The sequence below is a fragment of the Equus caballus genome, chromosome 16 (assembly GCF_041296265.1).
Source record: "Equus caballus isolate H_3958 breed thoroughbred chromosome 16, TB-T2T, whole genome shotgun sequence".
NCBI lineage: Eukaryota > Metazoa > Chordata > Mammalia > Perissodactyla > Equidae > Equus > Equus caballus.
In genome coordinates, this window is record NC_091699.1 from 46,131,003 (window position 1) to 46,148,130 (window position 17,128).

At 37.7% G+C, this 17,128-nt stretch overlaps 1 protein-coding gene across 9 annotated transcripts in view; it reads left to right on the plus strand.

The window, feature by feature from the left end:
* The window catches only part of SFMBT1 (Scm like with four mbt domains 1), a 138,648-nt gene that overhangs the window by 50,677 nt on the left and 70,843 nt on the right, over positions 1–17,128 (plus strand). The gene's annotated exons all lie outside the window — the stretch shown is intronic.

The following is a 17,128-nucleotide window of genomic DNA, read 5'->3' on the forward strand; positions in this document are numbered from 1 at the left end:
TTCAAGAGAATAGTCTGCTTTTAATGAAATGTAATTGGCTTATATGTTACTCCAAAGAGTTTGTGTGCCAGAGAATTCGCCAATATAATATTACATCTAAGGCAACTAGGAATTTAGAGGGAGGAAAATAGTGTGGACTGCAGAAGTTTATTTTGGTCCAGTCTGAGGCCATCTTTTTTCCTGGCATGTGTGTGTACACTTAGTATCTCCTTTAATTGACCTGCCTTTCTGATTTCTACTGTAAATCTGATTTCTACTGAAAAAATAGTTTTCAGACCTTCCCTTTGCCCCTCCCAGTGGTCTTCCTTTTTGGGGGGCTGCCTATAATGAGATGAACACGTAGACAGCTGTTTGGGAAGTAAAAACAAATAAGTAACTTTCTAACCCTGATATGAACTTCTGGATCTTTTTGGTTAGTGGTCATTTCCTTAACCTTGAGCTAACTAAGAACTGCAAAAACATTTGGAGGCCTTTATTTCAGGTTTCTCTTTTATTCTATGGCTGAGCTCTGATGTCTCTGATCTTTTTTTTTTTTTTTTTAAAGATTTTATTTTTTCCTTTTTCTCCCCAATGCCCCCCAGTACATAGTTGTATATTCTTCGTTGTGGGTCCTTCTAGTTGTGGCATGTGGGACGCTGCCTCAGCGTGGTTTGATGAGCAGTGCCATGTCCGCGCCCAGGATTTGAACCAACGAAACACTGGGCCGCCTGCAGCGGAGCGCGCGAACTTAACCACTCGGCCACGGGGCCAGCCCCGTGATGCCTCTGATCTTTTGATGATCTCTGTTAAGTATTAATTCGTCCTATTTCCAGACTCCCTTGTTGCTTAATGTAAATTTGACCAAGTGTCTGGGTGTTTTAGGCCACCTTACTAGATGTCCAGATTATAGTTATATGACCTGTACTACTTCATCATGGTAATTAGAAGGAGAACAGGGGAATAACGATAGAAGAATCCATGAATAATTAAAAATATTCATTATTTTGTTCAAGCTCCACTTTCCCTTTTTGTCTCTCACAATAGTTTTTTTGGCCAGAAATGACATTTTGAATTTTGATTTAAATCTTCATCAACTACTTCTCTGTGTTTAGTGTACTCTTTAAATAGATTCTTTAGAAGTATAGCAAAATTAATACTGAAGGAGCACTTTCTCTTTTAGTTTATACGTCCGTATTTTTTGTTGAGAAATTGGAAATTCTCAAGTTTGTTTATAATAAGTACGATTGCCTGCCAATACTTTTTACATTAAATATTCTCTGCTGTCAAAAAATATATATGTTTTTAGCTGTATAGCAAAAACTACTTGGTCTGGAGGTATAATATATAAAACAATGTGAGTATTAGTTTCAGTGAAACTTACTATTTCACAGTTATAAAATAGTTTATTTTACCCAAGTTTTCAATTCAGTGATTGGTCATTTGAGTTTGCAGTTCTTTAATTCAGCAGGTGTTGACTGAGGACCACCTGTGTTTTAGGAGCAGGGAGTTCAGTCTGATTTGATCGTTACTCTCCCATGGTGCCCAGCACAGAGCCTGGCACACAGCAGACATCCAGGAAACGTTATTGAATGAGGCAACGCAAGTCCTCAGGAGTGTGCAGTCTCGTGGATACCCATATCAGCACTACAAGGCCCTGAAAGAAGTAGAATCCACAGTCTGTACATGTTTTAATGTGATGTGTTTGCTGACTGTGGCTGTGGGAGTTACCACTGCAAGATGAACATTGGGTGATACTAAAAACACTCAAGACATTTTGAAACTATCTTGCCTCTCTTATTGGGAATGAAAAAATATTTTTCCCAGAAGGTCCCTAGCAAACTTTCTCTTACTTCTCCTTTAGACAGAACTGGGTCACGTAGCCACAAGGAAGACTCAGAACACAGTAATTATCTGACAAAGAGGAGTCAGATCAACTGATTGAACGTGATCTGCTATGGGGAACAGGGGGCTTTGCTACCCTGAGCAGATGTGGGGTTTGATGGCCAGGAGGAAGAGGTGGGGGGAAGGACTCGCTAGGCTGCTGGTAGTGACCGTTACTGAACTGGAGAGAATTGAATCTGGACAGGGCTTAACTTTGTCCAGTGCTGTGAAAAAAGTAGTATCTAAGTGTGTAGAAGAGTAAACTGGGAATTTAAACTATTCGAGAACAAACTTTAATCTTAGCACTTGAAGCAAAGTCTCATAAATCCTCTTCTTTGGAAACACTTAATTAGAAATTAGTTTGATTTTCATTTCATTTCATTTTTTTTTTTTTTTTTGGAGGAAGATTAGCCCTCAGCTAACTACTGCCAGTCCTCCTCTTTTTGCTGAGGAAGCCTGGCTCTGAGCTAACATCCGTGCCCATCTTCCTCTAGTTTATACGTGGGATGCCTACCACAGCATGGCTGCCAAGCAGTGCCATGTCCGCACCCGGGATCCAAACCAGCGAACCCCGGGCCGCCAAGAAGCGGAACGTGCGAACTTAACCGCTGCGCCACCGGGCCGGCCCCTGATTTTCATTTCATTTAAAGAATAAGAACATTAAAGGATATTTTTTTTTACAAGTATTCAGTAATTCAGTTTTGTTTTAATTAGGCTTTTATTCTTTCATATGAATTAATCTAGTTTAAGGACCTACTAGAATAACATTTTAGAACTTCATAGAAGGTACTACCTATCTAGGTACCATCTGGACTCCTGGTTACTCATCATTATAGTAGAACAGTATAGAACCTTGAAATTAAATAAATGCATGAACAAAAGAACCAGAGTGTAAATTATCTAGGGCCATCTATTTGTGGTACAGGAGACAGACACCTCACAGTCATCCTCAGCTCCAAGAAAAGCCTAGAAGACCAGAGGAGTTCAGGCTCTGGAATCACACTAGGGTTTAAACACTGCCCCTGCTGTTTCCTAGCTATGTGAACTGACAGGTTATTTCATTTCTCTGAACCTCAGTTTCCTCATCTGTAAAATGGAGTTATCATGTATGGGATAAGTAGATGGTTAGGATTAAATAAGATATAATTTAACAATAGTTAAGACTTATATTATGCTAACATGTTGTTGGGCAGTATTATATTTTCTGTATAACACAGAAAACTGCCAGGCACGTACATGGTAGGTACTCAGATGTTACTTCTTTCCTTTTTTTTAGATAAATGGTTAACAAGCATGTGTTGAGTTGGAATGAAGTTTCTGATCTGTCATTTGCTATGAGAAGGCTGAGAAACAGCAACCATGAAATTACAGAATAGTTTCAAGGCTTTTTGTAACCGAACATACTCTATTCTGTAATCCTTTTATAATACTATTGAAATTGGTAAATTTTGACAGTGTTTATGTTGGTAAATCAAATACCCCTTTATTTAATCAGAACAAAGATATATTGACTGTTTCAGCATGTGCTCATGTTATTGGCTCCCAAAAATAAAGCCTGTAATCAATGAAAACTGTGATAATATTTGAACTCTAGAAGATCTACCATTTCTCCAGCTTACAAAGTAATGTAAGGATAAAGAAAGGGTTTTTAAATGCTTTTGTCATATTTTGGTACAATGAAAGATAATTTCAAAACTATGATTTGGTAATCTTGATATCTGGCATAGAAGAGGTGGTTAATACTCTGGTAGTACTTAGCAACTGCTAAGGAAATAGGGCTGTGAAGTGGTCGTACTTACAAACCCTGTGAACCAGGGATTTATAAAGTGATTGGCATGAAATTTCCAACCTCATTATAGTATAAATCAGTTTTTAAAAATTATTTATGTGTGAAATTTTTGGAAGATATGTATTGAAGAAGGTTTAGAAAAATGTTGAAGTGCTTTTAATGGAAAATTTGTAGGTGTTGAAATTGGGGTTTGAAACAATCAGACAGTATAAATTACTAAATTGGTGTGAGAAAATGCCTTTATGGATGATCAGTAAACCTAGAAAAAAAGGTGAAGTGTAAGAGTGGAATTGAAGCTGACAAGAAGGTTCCCAAAGTGTAAAATAAGGATTTGAACCTGTTCTAGCTATCTTAACGAGTTTTTATTATGCTCAGATGAAGTATAGCATATGAAAATAGCTTATAAATTGGAAACACTATATACTTAGGGAGTGTAATAATTATACTTTTGTTGATTGAAAAAAATTTTCCTGAAAACTCCAAGAACAAACCTTTAATAAAGTGAAGAAAGCACTCATATTGCCCTATTTTGCTTTGAAACTGCTGATTTTTCTTCTTCAAACCACTCCTCCTTCAGAGTTCCCTTTTCCCCTAAGTGGCAATTTTATCCTTTCTGTTGCTTAGGCCAAAAACTACGCAGCCCAGATACTGCTCTTTCTCTCATACCCCACATCCAATTTCTCCTCTACCCTTCTCAGCATTTTCACTGCTCCTGCTCTGGACCTAGCCACCAACACCTCTCGCCTGGATTATTCCAGGATCTTTTTAATTGGTCTTTCTGCTTCTGCTCTTACCCGTTTGCAGTCTGTTGTCAACATAGCTGCAGAGTGATCCTTTTAAAAGATAGGTCAGATTATGTCCCTCCTTTGCTCAAAACCCTCCAGTGGCTTCCAAGAAACAAAATCTTCACAGCAGCCTACAAGTTCGTATGTAACCTGGCTCCCTGGTACCTTTCTGAGCTCATCTGGCATCTCTGCCTTGATCATTCTACTCCAACCACAGTGGCCTTGAAAATGCTGAACAAGCTCCCACTTCAGGGTCTTTGCACTTTCTGTTCTTTCTGCCTGGAATGTTCTTCCCCAGGTATCCACTTCCTCACTTCCCTCAGGTGCTGGCTCGGGTCAACTTGTCACTGAGATCTTGAGCACCCTTTTAAAAGTAGTACTCTCAGTCGTCCTTCATTGCCTCATTTTCCCCCTAACATTTATTTTGTTCAACATACTGTATACTTTGTCTGTCTCCCCACACTAGACTGTGAGATCTGTGAGGGAAGGTTCTTTTGCCCCTCTGTTTCTTTACCTAGAAACAGTATGTGGCAGATAGTATGTGCTCAGCAAATATTTATTGAGTAACTGAGAAAACAATTCCATGGCAGTTCATAGTATCGCTACTGTTGATTCGGTTTTCCTTAAATAAAATCACTGATATTAGCTGTTAATGTAAGTTCTAGAACAGGACAGTACTAATTCTAAACACTCATATTTACTAATGATGGGAAGTCTGCATTATAGTTCCCAGCTCCATTGTAGTTAGATGGAATCACGTGACTGCGTTTCAACTAGTGGAACATGGGTGGAACTGATGTGCCACTTGGAGGCCTGAGCCAGGAAGCCCTCCCATGAGTGATCTCCCTATACTCAATGATTTGAGAAGCCTGTGTTGAAGATAGCAGAGCTGTGGGGTGGAAGGTGCTTGGTTCCATGGAATTACCACATGATCACTTATCAGGAATTAACTGTTTGGACTTTATCTGAGTGAGAAAGAAATATCTGTTGCATTACGTAATTGAAATATGGAGTTTATCTGTTAAAGTATAGCCTTACCTTAACTAATACAAACCAATAACAGCTAAATTGTTTCTTTCCTTGTTTTTTTGCATGTCCTAATGGTAACCCAGATTTCTTGTCTCTTGTCATTGGCTTCTGTATTTGAAAATGGGAATAATGTTGTTTTGGAAACACAGTTATATCCCTAATATAAGTGCTTTTATTTTTTCACAGCTTTATCAAGATTTAGTTCACATACCATAAAATTCGCCTATTTAAAGTGTACAGTTTAAATTTTTTTTTTTTTTTTTTTTTTGGTGAGGAAGATTTGCCCTGAGGTAACATCCATTGCAAATTCTCCTCTTTTTTCGCTTGAGGAAGATTAGCTCTGAGCTAACATCTGTGTTTATCTTCCTCTATTTTGTATGTGGGATGCCTCCATAGCATGACTGATGAGTAAAGTAGGTCTTCTTCTGGGATCTGAACCTGTGGCCTGGGCCACGAAAGCAATGTGTGAGGAACTTTAACCACTTGGTCCTGGGTCCAGCCCCAAGTGTACAGTTTAATGGTTTTTATTCTCAGAGTTGTACAACTGTCACCACAATCTAATTTTAGAAGGTTTCAATACCCTCAGAAGAAACCCTGTGTATGTTAGTAGTCACTTCCCATTGTTCTCCCTGCTCTAGCCCTTGGCAGCCACACTAATCTACCTTCTTTCTCTATGGATTTGCCTATTCTGGACATTTCACATGAATGGAAGCATACAATATGTGGCCTTTGGTGTTTTTTTTTTTTTTTTTTTTTTAAAGATTTTATTTTTTTCCTTTTTCTCCCCAAAGCACCCCGGTACATAGTTGTGTATTCTTCGTTGTGGGTTCTTCTAGTTGTGGCATGTGGGACGCTGCCTCAGCGTGGTGTGATGAGCAGTGCCATGTCCGCGCCCAGGATTCGAACCAACGAAACACTGGGCCACCTGCAGCGGAGCGCGCGAACCTAACCACTCGGCCACGGGGCCAGCCCCTGGCCTTTGGTGTTTTGACTTCTTTCACTTGGCATAATATTTTCAGTGTTATCCTGTTGTAGCATGTATCAGTACTTTGTTCCTTTTTATGGCCAAATAACATTCGATATTAGATATACCACAAATACTTGTATTAGATATACCACATTTTATTTATCCATTGATTGGTTAACGGTCATTTGGGTTGTTCTACCTTTTGGCTATTATGAATATTGGTGCTATGAGCATTCATCTACAAGGTTTTGTGTGGACATATGTTTTCAGTTGTCTTCTATACCAAGGAGTGGAATTGCTGGGTCATATGGTAACTCTATTTAATATTCTGAGGAACTGCCCGACTGTTTTCCAAAGTGACTGCACCATTTTACATTTCCCACCAGCATTGTCTTTGTGTTTTATCACCCTAGAGAAGTAGGGATACCAGGTAAATATCATAGTTCCTTAAGGGTTGTAGGTGGGGGATGCTCACAAAGAGAACTGGCGGGTGTGGCAGACAGTGTGAAGTTGACATCTCTTTTCCCTCGTCTCCTTCTGCTACTGTCTCTTGCTTGCTTGCTTATGTGGCCTCGACTACCCTGTCCTCATTTCTATTCTTAGAACACAGCTCACATGCTCTCACTTTAGGGCCTTTGTGCTGGCTATCCCTCTGCCTCTTTCACTCTGCTGGCTTTTCTTTCAGCATGCTCATTCCTTCCATATCTCCTTCAAATCTTTTCGAAATTTTCTCAGTGAAGCCTCTCCCTTCCCACCCTATTTAACTTTCAAGTCATACCAACACCCCTGCCTAGCTCCATCATGTACCATGTTTAGAAAAAGTACTGTACTTTCTTATCCAACTAAAATGTAAGCTTCTTGAGGGCAGAGATTTTGGCCCATTTTATTCACTGATATATCGCTAATATTTTGATAGGGCCTGACACACAGTAGGTTTCTGGTAAATAAATATTTGTTGAAAGAATGAACAAATAACTTTCCATGTCACTAAGTGCATTTTGTTTTTCTAAAAATAAAAATTTAGAGCATGGAAGTACACTTAAGGATATAGTCTGATCATAAAGAGTTTATCCACTGCAGATAAAGCAAAAATTCCCGTTTACCCTGTCCCTGAATCCTACTTTCCGAGGTAATCACTGATAGTGATTTGGATGTATTCTTCTAGAACATTTTAAAGCCTCTAATTTGGCTTTTTAAAAAATTGAGATATAATTGGCGTATAACATTGTATTAGTTTTAGTTGTACAACATAATTATTTGATATATGTATATATTGTGAAATGATTACCACAATAAGTCTAGTTAACATCCATCACCACATGTAGTCACAAATTTTTTTTTCTTGTGATGAGAACTTTTAATATCTACCATCTTAGTAACTTTCAAATATACAATGCAGTATTATTAACTATAGTCACCATGCTGTGCGTTAAATCCCCAGGACTTATTTATTTTATAACAAGAAGTTTGTACCTTTTGAGCACCTTTACCTGTCCCCCCCACCCCCAAGCTCTGGCCACTACCAAACTGTTCTCTGTATCTGTAAGTTCAGTTTTGGGGTTTTTTTGGTTCCACACATAAGTAAGATTGTGTAATATTTGTCTTTCTGTGTCTGACATTTCACTTGGTAAATTGCCCTCATCCTTGTTGTCAGAAATGGCAGAATTTCCTTCTTTTTTTAATGGCTGAATAATATTTGTGTGTGTGTGTGTGTGTGTGTGTGTGTGTGTACGTGTACACACACCACATTTTCTTTATCCGTTTATCCATTGATGCACACTTAGGTTGCTTCTGTTGTCTTGACTGTTGAATAATGCTGCAGTAAACATGGCGATGCAGATAACTTTTTGAGTTAGTGTTTATATTTCCTCCAGATAAATACCCGTAAGTGGAATTGCTGGATCATATAGTTCTGTTTTTAATTTTTAAGGAACCTCCATACTGTTTTTCATAGTGGCTACAGCAATTTCCACTCCCACCAACAGTGCGCAGGGTTTCCTTTTCCTCACATCCTTACCAATACTTGTTATTTCTTGTCTTTCTATAATAGTCATTCTAACAGGTGTTGAGGTGATATCTTGTTGTGGTATTGATTTCATTTCCCTGAGATTAATGATGGTGGGTACCTTTTTAAAAAATACAGGGTACTCTTGAGTTCTGGGTTTTGTTTAAAACTTTCATTTTTTTTATAAATTCGTTAGTACTGATTTGTTCACCTGAGATAGATATGCCCTATGTTGGGCTTACCTAATCATGAAAAAGTTGTTAGGGTCAGATTTAATTTTGGTGATATGAGTGGCTAAGATTGATTTTATCAGACTTGATTTGTTTTTTATCTCTTTAGACATGTAGCAGTGGGTTAAAAAAAAGCAACCAAATGAAACAATAGAATATTCTACCCATAATAATCAAGTTACATTGACATTTGACAGATGGAAGAACAATATTTAACTTAGATAGCCTGTCAGATAGGACATGTACAAGGTCAGGGAATGATGATTGACTGTTGTGGGGAGTGAAAGGAAATCTACACCTGTTCAGGACAAAAGTATAGTGACTCTTACAAATATGTGGAGAGTAAACAACATGCTACTGAACAACCACTCGATCAATGAAGAAATAAAAGCTGAAATCCAAAAATATCTGCAGGCAAATGAAAATGAAAATACCTCATACCAACTCTGAGAGGATGCAGCAAAAGCAGTTCTAAGAAGGAAATTCATAGCAATACAGGCCCACCTCAGCAAACAAGAAACATCTCAAATAGGTAATCTTAAACTGCACCTAACAGAACTAGAAAAAGGACAAAGCCTGAACTCAACAAAAGGAGGGAAATAACAAAAATTAGAGCTGAAATAAATGAAATAGAAGCAAAAAAGAAAATGGTAGAAAGGATCAGTGAAACTAAGAGCTGGTTCTTTAGGATAAACAAAAGTGACAGACCCTTAGCCAGACTCACTAAGAAAAAATGAGAGAAGGCCCAAATAAATAAAACTAGGAACGAAAGAGGAAAAATTACAACCTCAGAAATACAAAGGATTAGAGGGGAATACTATGAAAAACTATATGCCAACAAATTGGATAACCTGGAAGAAATGGATAAATTCTTAGACTCATACAGCTTTCCAAAACTGAACCAAGAAGAAATAGAGAATCTGAAGAGACCAATCACAAATAAAGAGATTGAAATAGTAATCAAAAAACTCCCCGAAAACAAAAGTCTGGGAGTAGATGGCTTCTCTGGAGAATTCTACCAAACATTCAAAGAAGGCTTAATACCTATCCTTCTCAAACTATTTCAGAAAATTGAAGAAGATGGAACTCTTCCTAAATCATTCTATGAGGCCAACGTCACCCTGATCCAAAAACCAGACAAAGACCACAGAAAGAAGGAAAATTACAGGCCAAATTCACTATTGAACATAGATGCAAAAACCCTCAACAAAATATTGGCAAACTGAATATGGCAATACATTTAAAGGATCATATACTATCATCAAGTGGGATTTATACCAGGGATGCAGGGATGGTTCAACATCTGCAAATCAATCAGCGAGATGCACTACATTAACAGAATCACATGATCATCTCAGTAGATGCAGAGAAAGCACTTGACAAGATCCAACATCCATTTATGATTGAAAACTTTCAATAAAATGGGTATAGAATAAAAATACCTCAATATAATAAAGACCATATATGATAAACCCCCAGCCAACATGATACTCAGTGGGTGAAAAATTGAAAGCCATCCCTCAGAACAGAAACAAGACAAGGGTGCCTACTCTTGTCATCTTCTTCAATGTAATACTGGAGGTGTTGGCCAGAGAAATTAGGCAAGAAAAAGAAATAAAAAGTATCCAAATTGGAAAGGGAGGAGTGAAACTCTTGCTATTTGGAGATGACATGATCTTATATATAGAAAACCCTAAAGAATCCATCAGAAAACTATTAGAAATAACAACGACAGCAAAGTTGCAGGGTACAAAGTCAACTTACAAAAATCAGTTGCATTTCTATAATGATGAACTTGCAGAAAGAGACCTCAAGAGTACAATCCCATTTACACTTGCAGCAAAAAGAATAAAATGTCTAGTAATAAATTTAACCAAGGAGGTGAAAGACCTGTACAATGAAAACTGTAAGACATTACTGAAAGAAATCAAAGATGTCATAAAGAAATGGATAGACAGTCCATGTACATGGATTGGAGGAATAAACATAGTTAAAATGTCCGTATTACCTCAAGCAATCTACAGATTCAATGCAGTTCCAATCAGAATCCCAATGACATTCTTCACAGAAATAGAACAAAGAATCCTAAAGTTTATATGGAACACAAAAGACCCCGAATAGTGAAGGCAGTCCTGAGAAAAAAGAACAAAGCTGGAGGCAGCACAGTCTTGGGCTTCGAAATATGCTGCAAAGCTATGGTAATCAAAGCAGCATGTTACTGGCTTAAAAACAGAACAGAGATCACTGGAACAGCACTGAAAGCCCAGAAACAAAACCACACATCTATGGACAGCTTTTCTTTGACAAAGGAGTCAAGAACATGCAATGGAGAAAGGAAAGTCTCTTCAGTAAACGGTGTTGGGAAAACTGGACAGCCACATGCAAAAGAATGAAAGTAGACCTTTCTTAATTTACAACATACACATAAAATTAACTCAAAATGAATTAAAGATTTGAAGGTAAGACATAAAACCATAAAACTCCTAGAAAAAATATAAGCAGTACACTCTTCGACATTGGTCTTAGCAGCATCTTTTCGAATTCCATGTCCACCCGGCCATGGGAAACAAAAAATAAACAAATGGGACTATATCAAACTAAAGAGCTTTTGGAAGACAAAGGAAACTGAACAAAACAAAAAGACAACCCCACCAACTGGGAGAAAATATTTGCAAATCATATGTTCGACAAGGGGTTAATCTCCAAAATATATAAAGAACTCATACAATTCAAACAACAACAATAACAAAAACCAACCTGGTCAAAAAATGGGCACAGGGGCTGGCTCCATGGCTGAGTGGTTAAGTTCACGCGCTCCACTGCGGCGGCCCAGGGTTCGGATCCTGGGCATGGACATGACACCGCTCGTCAGGCCATGTTGAGGCGGCGTCCCACATCCCACAACTAGAAGGACCTGCAACTAAGATATACAACTATGTACTGGGGGTTGGGGGCAGGGGGAGGTTGGGAAATAAAGCAGAAAAAAAAAATTAGCAACAGTTGTTAGCCCAGGTGACAATCCTTAAAGAAAAAAAAAGGGCAGAGAATACGAACAGACATTTTTCCAAAGAAGATATACAGATGGCCAATAGGCAAATGAAAAGATATTCAACATCGCTAATCATTAGGGAAAAGCACATCAAAACTACACTGAGATATCACCTTACACCTGTTAGAATGACTATAATTACTTAGACAAAATAACAAATGTTGAAGAGGATGTGGTAAAAAAGGAACCCTCAAACACTGCTGGTGGGAATGCAAACTGGTGCGGCCACTATGGAAAACAGTATGGAGATTTCTCAAAAAATTTAAAAATACCATATGACCCAGCTATCCCACTACTGGGTATTTATCCAAAGAACTTGAAATCAACAATTCAAAGACACTTATGCACCCCTATGTTCATTACAACATTATTCACAATAGCCAAGACATTGAAGCAACCCAAGTGCCCATTGACGGATGAATGGATAAAGAAGATGTGGTATATATACACAATGGAATACTACTCAGCCATAAAAAAGACAAAATTGTCCCATTTGCAACAACATGGATAGATCTTGAGGATATTATGTTAAAGTGAAATAAGCCAGACAGAGAAAGACAAATACCGCATGATTTCACTCATATATGGAAGATAAACAAACACATGGACAAAGAGAACAAATTAGTGGTTACTAGAGAGGAAGGGAATTGGAGGGTGGGTGAAAGGGGTAACGAGGCACATATATGTGGTGACGGATAAAAATGAGACTGTTGGTGGTGAGCACGATACAGTCTATACGAATACTCATAAATAATAATGTACACCTGAAATTTTACAATGTTGTAAAACGTTATCACCTCAAAAAAAAAAAAAGGTATAGTGACTCTACCACTAGCATTTACTATCAGGGGCAGGGTTAGCTTTGCATGTCTGCCCAAAATGGAGCATCTCATTTGCTGAATTGTTTCTGTTTACCATATTTAACTGCATACTTGACATTATTACTGGACTTCCATCTGTTTAATTGAGGGGTAGGAGTACAAGTTCAAACATTTCAATAGGAATTTTCCTTTTAACTGTCTGATAAATATTTATTGAATTAAAGTATTTTCATGGAACCGCCATAGATAGTGGGTACATAACTTTAGAGCCACAGTGACTTCCTGTCGTTCTTCCTAAGTGCTTTAGAAGTTATTTATGTCAAACGTGTTAAATCATTTGGCTGAGGATCCATCCTACAGAATCTGTCTTGAATTATTGCAATTTTCCTGTGTAATGCTCTTACTCAGTGTTTTATCTTAGCCTTGAAAACAAAGTGCATTAACTTGCAGCCATGTAGTATGACTTAGAGCATGGACTGCATGTGTAAACTAAAATGAGATAAGAGGAAGCACCATGTAGCTTTGTGTTATGCAGATGACTTTTAGACCTTTTAAAAGATCTGTTTAAAGGTAATTATTCCATGGTGGTTTTCTTTTACATTGATGTATCTCTAAAAATGAAATAGGGGATTCAGTTCAGTTTCATTCTGCCTGAGTTTCATTTTGGTTTTATTTTTTTTCGTGTTTGACATCAAAAGCTTGTTTTGTCCAATTAGCTTTTGCTTTTAAAATTGTTATTTATAGCTATTAGAAGTGTTTCAAATTTTAGCATGGCTCATACTGTCTTCAGTATGTCTTATTAGAACCCCATGTAAATATCTATGCTCTCATTTAGTTCACTGAAATATTCTGAGTAAGATGAGCAAGGTCCAGATCAATTAGTTCATGAGAACTTATTTAAATAAATAACTCTTAATGTATTCTGGTCACCACAAGGGAAATTATAATACCAAAATCAATGATAAACTAAATGAAGACAGTAAAACAATTTAATATGTATAGGAAATAAATGAAATAAAAGGAAGTAAATGAAAAGTGAATAAATTTCCATATTCTAAGCTCCTGGATATTTTACTCTTTTTTCCTCACTGCATAAAAAACACTACAGGCTAGCAATAAAGAGAGAGATGTGACAGATGTTCCCCAGCAAAAGACTTCATCAGTTTATTTCTCATCATTCTATTAAGATGATAAACTAATTGTTCATTGGTTAAAATCTAAGTGAGGTGGTAAGATTGACACAATGGCACAGCCTTAGCTTTCAGCTACATAAGACTTTCATTTCTCCAACCCTTGTTTCTTTGGCTTCGATGCTGCATTTATTATTATTATTATTATTATTATTATTATTATTATTATTATTTTGCAGTATGTGGCACTCTGCACAGAATACATTGGTGTGTTCCAAAAGTTTATGGACATAAGCAGTAGATGACACCTCCAAAGCCTAGTGCCCCAACAGATATTTAGCATTCACTGTGTTACACACACCCATAATGAAGTGTGCAGACTGTATGTAGAGATGATCCACTAAGTCAGTGCCATAGGAACTTGAATCTGTCAACATTGCGTAACAGTTAACATTAACTCAGCATTTACTATGTAGCCAGCTCTATGCTAAGTACTCTTCATGGATTATCTCACTTACCTATAGCAGTTATGTGAGGTAGGAACAGTACTCATACCCCCTTTTACAAATGATGCCAGTGGCACAAATAAGTCATTTGTAAAAAGTCACATAGCCAAGTAAACAAGGACACAGGATTTTTAAAAGTTACTATAAATTGTCCTTCACTTGCTTTTTACACTCAGCAATATAGAAAACATTCCCATGTGCTATTATGGATCCACCTAAATTCTTCTAATGATTGTAGGGTATTTCCTTCTATAAGTATATCATAATCTGTGTTGCCGTTTCATTCCCATTTTGTGGACATATAGGCTGTCTCTGGTTTATAACTGTTGTAGATAATACTACAGCAAATATCATTGCTTATGAAGCCTTCCATACATGTTTTGTGTATGAAATATTCATAAAAGTAGAAATACTGCTCAAAGAGTTTGTCTTTTAAATCTGTATAGATTAAATTATTTACCATTAAATAGCTCCAGAAAGGTGATACTAAATACTCTCAAGTTCTCCCGTTCTTCCACTTCCTTACCAACACTGGATATTTTTAGTTTAAAAAATTTTACCCATCTGAAAGGTGAAAAATATAGTAAATAATTAAAAATTCTTATTTTCCTCACTACTAATGAAATTGAGCACATTTTTATGTGTTAACTCTGATTTTTTAAAATGTGGATTAATTATATATTTTGCTCATTTTTTGTTTCTTTTTTTTCTTGTTGAATTACAGGAGCTTGTACATATATGGAAATTAACCCATTATCTTATATGTTGGGAATTTTTATTTTCACCCATCTCGTTTGGCTTTGAGTTTTGTTTATGCTGTCCTTTGCCGTGTAGAAATTTTATACTTTTACATTGTCTTTGCTGACATTCCTTTATGATTTCTCTATTTGGGTCCAGAGTGATCTTTTTTTTTCGGTGAGGAAGATTCTCTCTGAGCTAACATCCATTGCCCTGAGCTAACATCAAGATTAGCCCTGAGCTAACAGCTGTCCCACTCTTCCTCCACTTTGTACATGAGATACCTCCACAGTTTGGCAGATGAGTGGAGTAGGTCCGTACCTGGGATCCAAACCCACGAACCTGGGCCACCGAAGTGGAGTGTGTGGAACTTTAACCACTCGGCCACAGGGCTGGCCCCCACAGTGATCTTTTTTTTTTTTTTTTTTAAAGATTTTATTTTTTTCCTTTTTCTCCCCAAAGCCCCCCGGTACATAGTTGTATATTCTTCGTTGTGGGTCCTTCCAGTTGTGGCATGTGGGACGCTGCCTCAGCGTGGTTTGATGAGCAGTGCCATGTCCGCACCCAGGATTCGAACCAACGAAACACTGGGCCGCCTGCAGTGGAGCACGTGAACTTAACCACTCGGCCATGGGGCCAGCCCCTACAGTGATCTTTTTTAAAACACAGATTTAATCATTTCCTTTCTCTGCTTAAAAAAACTCTTGGCTACTTCCCTTTGAGAGTCAGTACAGTAGAGTGTTTGAAAACATGGAATCTAGACACTTTGCTTGGTTTGAAACCTGGTTCTGCTACTTCCTAACTGTGGGACCCTGGGCAGGTGAAGCACTTGTTCTGTGCCTGTCTCCTCATTATGATGACTCTCACCTTGTGGAGTTGTTGGGGGTATTGCATGGGTTAATATGTTTGTGTGCTTGAAACAGTGCCCAGCACACAGCATATCCTTGATAAATGGTCACTGCTGTTATTCCTTCTCTTCCTGTCCGGTTTTCTTGTGTGCACCTTATGCTGTGGTTCCCATGCTCCAGTCATAGGGGCCTTCTTTCACTTCCTTCCCACCTTAGAGCCTTTGTATGTTCTGTTCCCTGGGCCTGGACTACTCTCTCCTTTTTTCCTCTTTAGGCTTAGCTGCTATTTCCCCCTTAGTCTCAGCTTAAATACCATTTTTGTCAGGGACTGTGTCAGTGACGTCTCAGTTTAGGTTAGGTCTGCCATTATATTCTATCTTAGCACCCACTACTTTTCTTTCATAGCACTTTAAATAATTAAAGTTGGCTTAATGTGTCTCCTCTCTGTTGAAAATAAACTTCATGAAAGCAGGAACCATGTCTCTCTCGATTGCTTTACCCTCATCCCCTAGAAAACTGGATGGTAATGAGCTGGTGTTTGATAAATATGGGGAGTGAATGAATTAGGCTGTGGAATAGTACAGTTTGAATGTTTTGGGCTTGAGAAGAAAAGTAAACTGAGAGAAGAGAGCATGTTTAGAGGCTTTACATCTCACTACCAAGTTTCTGTTCAGTTCTTATCTGTGAAACCATGGGCTCCAGTGCTTATGTTGTATGATACAATTTGGGATAACTGGCAGTTATGTCAAATGAGATAGCCATAATTTTAAGTTTTTAAGACTTTCTCTATGCTCATTATGAAATGTAATTTTAAAATCTGAAAAAGATCTTCCACTCATTTTATAGTTTAAAACGATTGACATAATAGGTGTTCTCTATAAGATTACATAGTTAGTTATCAGTAGAGCTGGAACTAGAATCTGGGTATCCCTATTACCCATCTGACACTGTTGTACTTTACCTAGCTTATGCCTTTTCAAGGAGTATATTAAAATTTAAACTGTCTTTTGTTTAGTGTTTAAAGTTTTTTAATGAGAATAGATTGCTGAAGTCTCTAATACACACTCAGAATCTTTCTGAGAGGCGTAGAGTTGCTTGGTTCTGTGGACTGTCACTCTTACAGCTGTGACTCTTGCATGCCCACCCCACTTCACAGTTCTCTGTATTGTTGCCCTTGCAGTTAGTACACAGCAGGCCTTCCTGTAGCAGCTCCTGTTCCCTTTTCATTTACTCTTTCTAACCTATTAGGCACTATAAAGGCAATATCTGAGATTGTTTTACGTGTATGTAAAGCAAGAATAAATAGCAACATGGATGAACCTCAAAGACATACAAAGTAAAAGAAGCCTCATGCAAAAGGCCACATATTGT